The sequence below is a fragment of the Globicephala melas genome, chromosome 14 (genome assembly GCF_963455315.2).
Source record: "Globicephala melas chromosome 14, mGloMel1.2, whole genome shotgun sequence".
NCBI classification, from domain to species: Eukaryota; Metazoa; Chordata; class Mammalia; order Artiodactyla; family Delphinidae; genus Globicephala; species Globicephala melas.
In genome coordinates this window covers 43,827,197-43,833,196 of record NC_083327.1, presented here as the reverse complement: position 1 = coordinate 43,833,196, position 6,000 = coordinate 43,827,197, and the positions used below count along the sequence as shown (strand labels likewise).

General features: G+C 49.0%; 1 protein-coding gene across 6 annotated transcripts in view; it reads left to right on the top strand.

Annotated features, from left to right (window-relative positions):
• Window positions 1–656: 656 nt before the first annotated feature.
• Window positions 657–6,000, top strand: part of HS3ST5 (heparan sulfate-glucosamine 3-sulfotransferase 5) — a 292,419-nt gene continuing 287,075 nt past the window's right edge. For 5 of the 6 annotated variants that reach the window (XM_060283542.1, XM_060283540.1, XM_030882800.2 and 2 more), the window contains exon 1: window positions 657–1,453. The gene's annotated coding sequence lies outside the window, so the exon portion shown is untranslated. Of the gene's footprint in view, window positions 1,454–2,186; window positions 2,435–6,000 lie in introns of those variants that run through there. The other variant, XM_060283538.1, reaches the window with a different exon arrangement.

The window sequence follows — 6,000 nt, the reverse complement described above, 5'->3', positions numbered from 1 at the left end:
GAAAAAGGCAAAGCCCTGATCTCCGCTTCCCAGCTAGGCGGTGATCGCCCCCTGCGACTCCGGAGGCACACAGCAGTCTGAGAACCGCCGCTGCCGCAGCCGCCCGACCCCTCACAGCCTCCAGCTCTCCCGTCTGGCATGCTGGAGCCACACTCGAGCTCCCTGGACACCTGTGTGCCCCAAGCTCCAGGTCTAGGCCCCTCTGACCCGGGAGAGACCGGTCTCAGCTTCTCCGACTTCTGTGTTCCCGGGTTCTGCCACCCTGGTCACTCCGCGGGTTCCCCAAGCTGCGACTTCAGTTGGCCGGGGAGCCCTGAGCGCCCACCCGGCCTCCTCACCGCGCTCCTGGTGGGACGCGCTGCGGTTCAGCCGCAGGACCTCGGCCTCCGCGTAAATCCTCTCCTTCCCCTTCTCCGCCTAAGGCCCTGCCCTCCCCCTGCAGCAAGCTGCTCCCGTGTGGGCGGGCCCGCTCTCGGCTGAAGACACCTGCGCTTCCTTCCCCACCCTTCCCCGCCCTTTTCGCTGCGGTTTCTCCCCTGCCTTTGGGAGCTCCAGAGCGGCAGCTGGAGGAGGAGCAGGGGAGGAGGACGAGGGCTAGGAGGAGTAGGGGCGGGGTGGGTGGGGAGAGAGCGGGGAGGGTGGGGACTGGCAGCCACTCCGCAGCTGGTCGCCGGGGACCCGATCCCTCCCGCGCGCCCGAGTGATGGAGGGGAAGAGATTCGCTTAGACACACACACGCGCACACAGCTGGGCACGTCTCCGGGAGGCAGCCGCCGGGAGCCGGGCGGCGGCCGTGACAGCACCAGCCGCGGGGAGCCGGGCGCCCACGCAGCTTGGCCCCGGCGGCTCCAAGACCCCGGAAGGGAAGATCCCAGCCGCACTGACTGTTGGTTTTAGGCAATTGGGAGGAAGCAAGCTGCCCAAGGACCTGTCACTGAGGACGCAGGAGGTTCTCCGCTCGGCGGTCAGAGACTGGGGCCGCGCCGGTGCCCGCGTGGGGCGAGGAGGATGCTCAGCTCCTCCCGCAGAGGCGCTGCGGGCCCAGGCACTGCGCGGACTCGGGCTCCCGCGGCCGCCCCTACCGTGCCCGCGCCGCGGGAGCGCGCCCTGCCGTACCTGGCTCCAGCCTCCAGGGGAAGTGCGGGAAACGCGCCCTAAACTCCACTACTTCTCGCGCGCCTCCTCCCCTTCCTGGCTCCCCGCCCCAGACCTCGCAGCCGCCGCCGCCTGCGTGTAGGGCCCGCCTGCCTCTTACTCTCACGCGCGCACGCACAGCCCCGCTGGCTCGCTCGCATTCGAGCGCCTCGCTCCCCGTGGAGCCGAAGCCCGGACGTCCGGAACTACTGCACCAACTGCCAACGGGACTGCAGGAGACGCCCTGTGGCCCGGCGCGACCAGCTGCTGGCCCACGCGCCCTGGGCTCCCGCCCACGCTGCCGCCGCCGGGGACGTTGGTGAGCAGGGCGCGCTGCCCGTCTCGCTCCGGGGAGGGGCTCGAGCACAGGGGGCTGAAGCTTCGTAGATTTGGGGGGAAATGACAAGAGGGGAGGTCGCCGAGGAGAGACATCCGTGTGATGCCGGCCAAAGCGCTTTGTGGGGCGCGGTTCTCTTGGGCATTCCCTGAAGGAGACTTTTGAGACGTTCTCTGGGGCTCGAGGTTAAACTAGTGCGAGATGGGAAACGTTAGGGAGGATTCTCTGGGTAGATTGAGAGAGTTGTCCGTGTCAGTCTGTCTGTCTGTCTCTCCTCGAGCCGGTCGCAGCGCTCTGGGCTGTCTTTGAGGGAGGTTGGAAACACGCGTTAACTGCGCACAGCAGAGTTTGGGGGCCCGCCCTCAGCCCCTTGCCGGGGTGATTGTGGGGCTGTCGCTTGGAGCGCGAGACGGCTTTGGGCGAGTGGGGGGCTGCGAGGCCCAAGGAGGACAAGCACAGGGCAGGCAAAGGCGCGGTGAACTTGCGGGTGGGGTGCGTTCTCCGCCCCGCCGGCCCCCACCCCTCGAAGTACCGGTCCCCGCCCCAGGGTAGCCCCAGTGCACGCAGTTCACGCAGCCCTTCCCACCCACCCCCGACACACATACACACACACACACACACACTCACACACACATACTCAGGAGATAAATGCAATGGAGTGTGTGGTCATACCGTTGTTACTCAGAGGTGCGCGAGGTCGCTGTGGCTACTAACTGGAGCGCAGAGACTTCTGTTTCTGGGACTTGGGCGACCGCATTGGTTTGGGGAAGCCAGGAAGGAGCGCCCAGCCCCCTGCGGATGCCTCTACCTGGCGGTTCCAGGTGCACAGCGAGCAAACCTCTGTCACGACTCCGGAATCACTTCACCTTGGTGGGCTCCGCTCTCTGGCTTCCCTCATTGAGTGCTTCAGGGCACCCACCCAAGAGAAGCTGCTCAGATCCCGGTCTCCTCAGTACTCACCCGGTGGGTCGGACTCTTTCTCTCTCTCACCCTCCCTCCCTTCTGCTTTTCTCCTCCCCACCCTCCAGCTTCTTCATGGAAAACATTGATCCCTTAAGGGGAGGTTTAATATTTGCAAAGTGCTTTATATCATATTACTTCGTGGATACATTTAATTGCACTGTAACTCTTCTCTGATTTATGTAAACTTAGTCGGATAAATAGCATTCAGGGTCGGATTGGGGTGGGAGCGAGAGTGGGTGGGCGTTCTTTCTCTCACGGTGCTCCTTTCTGAACTGATTTGCTAGAAGTAATTTAAAGCGGGTGCTTCTGAAAGCTTTTTTGCTCAGTAGCTTTGACATATTTCAGGGCTTTAGACGAATGTTTCCACAGTACCATTTATTTCAAGTATATTCAGCTTCTATTCCAAGAAAAAGTTGAAGATAATAAAAGGGCTTACAAAATTGGATATCAAAACTATTTTTAATGTTTTTATTGGCGTCAATTATGTTGTAGCAGATTTTTTTTTTAAGTTGCCGTAGTGGTTCCTCCTGGTAATGCTCTTAAAAGGAGAAATGAAAGCGATCTACTTACCTTTCTCCCTCTGTTTACAAATGGACCTTGCTTAAAGTGACTGAATGTGCGGCAGGGTAGGCTTTAGGGATATGAAGTCATTCACTAGTGAACTGATGGAGACACAGGAAGACAGTATAAGAAACATAATGATGGGAAGGAAACTGTTGCTTAAATTTAACTGTCTCCAGTGCAGGGACTCTTAGCAGTGAACAAGAAAACTGCTCTGGCCCTTTCCAGATTACTCTGGGCTATTTAAAAAAATACTCTTTCCTGGATTAATAAAATATATAGAAACATCATCAATAATATAAAGTAATATTTTCAAATAGGTGCCTAAAGGAGATAATATGGGAAACCACAAGCATACTCTTCAGAGTTTTGCAGAAGTACTAGGATCGTGGTTTCTAGGTTAAGCCACACCTCATTCTTAAATTTTAGTGTCCCTTTGACACTTCCCTTAGAAGTCCCTTTGACTTCTTTGTGAGCAGGTGATGCCCACAGTGAGTTGACTGTGCTTGCATCATTGTCCGTACCATTTTGCAGGCATACACAGATGTTTTTGAATGAATAATCTTCTTACTCACTGAATTTCCACTCATTCAAAAAGGAGCACAGGAGTACACACATATGCAAAGCTGAGCTGAGTGTTATTTTAAATAGCAAGGAAGGGTTTCCAGTGGAAGCTGGATGCTTACTCCTACACTGTATAATGTAAAAAGAACTGCAGAACAGTGACTTATTTAAGGAAGCAGCATTTTGCCCAAAGTAGGTGGTCAATCATGAGCTGTTGACTCAAAAATCATACAAGATGTTCAATAGCTAAGTTCGCTTTCACCATAAATCCCACCATTATTCTTAACACACCGTGTCATTTAGCTATGACTCAACTTCAGAGAATTGATGTTGACTTTAATCTTCTCACTCTTTGAATACTTTGGAGAAATAGAACTATCTGTGCACTGCTCTAGCTTTCTGTGTGTGATTTCTATGAAGCAGTGCCAGATCTGCATATGTCATTAGTATTCATTTATGAGTAAATGCAAATGTTCCTGTTGCATTGAGAAAGCTAACCCGAATTCCTAGAATGCAACAAATATTATGCTCCTTTTCTCATCTTTTTATTTTTATAATCTCAGGAACAGTAACCTCTCTTACAAGTGCAGTTATATGTAAAAGAGCAGATTAACAAAAATGGTTATTTAGGATTCTTTAGAAAAAGGGTAATACCTTATGGAAATTTTATTTGAGAAGAATTTTCTTTGACTCTGTTGGTAGGTCTGCCAGAGTGTTCTTTTATTTTACGGATGTTCATTCATGAATGAAGTAACTCTCAAGGTAACTTCCTAGTAAAAGGAGATAGCAATCCCTTAGTAAAGGGGACACTTGCTAAAAATGATGCTTAAAACGGGGAATAGAGTGTAAGCAGTAACACTCTTGTGCCACTGAAATTATGTGAATACTTGTATATTTTATTTATGCATGATTTTTAAATTTTCTATTTAATACTTTATTCAAATATTTCATATTCTGAGATTATTGCAATTAAGTGAGGAGTTATTGATTGGTAACGGAATTATAGCTTGTTTTGTTTTAAGAAAAGGTGAATAGTCTGAAAGGAGAGAGCAAGTCAAGTTAAGTAAATGATTGTCAAACCTCAGATTTATCTTCATTCAAGTTCTGTCCTTTTTTTTGGTGGTGAGGGGGACCTCAAAACCAAAATCATTAGTTAAACTTTCACTATGACCTAAATTGTTACTGTTTAGAAAAATCCTACATTGTAATTCCTCTGTGAATTTAATACAAATTCTTTAAAACCAGCAAAAGTATAACTTCTTTCCCACTGAAATCCAGTTTAATTGTTGACAAATTTTGCTCAGTCTAGAACCGATATTTGTTTCTGAGGGTCATGAGGTTATCCTAACCTTTACAGCAGGAGTGCAATTAAAGCAAGATATTAAGAACTACACTTGAAAATCACTGATCTAACTCAAAATCATTTCAGAGCAGCTAATACTTATCGAAAGTAGAAGTAAAAGATTATATCTGGAGATCCCCATAATGTATTAGGCAGGGTAAATGGACCTCTTTAAATCTCATATGCAAGTTCCATTATCACGTCTTAACTAACATTTGGTACAATGGATTATTTTCCCTCTTCTTGAAAAGTTTTACAAAAGAAAGCTCTGTCAGTATTAAGAGATGTTGGCAGAGTTGGTTTGACTTTAGGGCATTTTACCTGGATTGTGTGTGGGAGGTTGGTAAGTTACATCAATATACACACATGCTTCTGTATAAATATTTATGTACATATGAGCACGTGTATATATCTAGAGCACATCTCTATCTACTTGTATACTTTATATACTTGTGTATGTTTAAGTATGTATCTACGTTTTGTCTCATAACTTTGTACAATAGGAAGAGAGTCCCGCTTTGTGGCATATGCGGTTTGTGAAGTCATCCTTATCTGGAGAATGATACTTATTAAATGCTCAACTAGTCTGATGTTAAAAAATTGGGAGTGTACCAAACTTTTTTGAACAATTTATTTAAAAAACACTTATCATAACCTCTAGTATGTGCCTGACACTGTCCAAAGAACTCTGCTAATATTAACTCACTTAATTCTGGTAGCCGCCCTGCTCTCCCCAGAGGGAAAATAAATAGGTAAAGCGGATGTTTTTGTTATTATCCTCATTGAGGAGGTGAGGAAGTGAGGCTCAGCAAGCCTAAATAAATGGCTTTAGCCCCACACCTGCTAAACGGCAGAGCTGGCCTTTGCGCCCAGGCAGTCCACTGTGCTGTGCCGCTGCTCTTGGACAGATGTGTTTTTTTTTAAGTTTACTTAAAACAGGGAACCAAAGGGGGACCAAGTTAAGTTGTAAAGTAAATGCATTCAGGCAACTGAGATTTATGACAGTTCAAGTTAGAGTGAATTCTTAAGGAATTTGTAAGGAAGATGATTGGCATGAAGGACAGAAATAACCTGATCTAGAGCAATGCTAGAGCAGTGC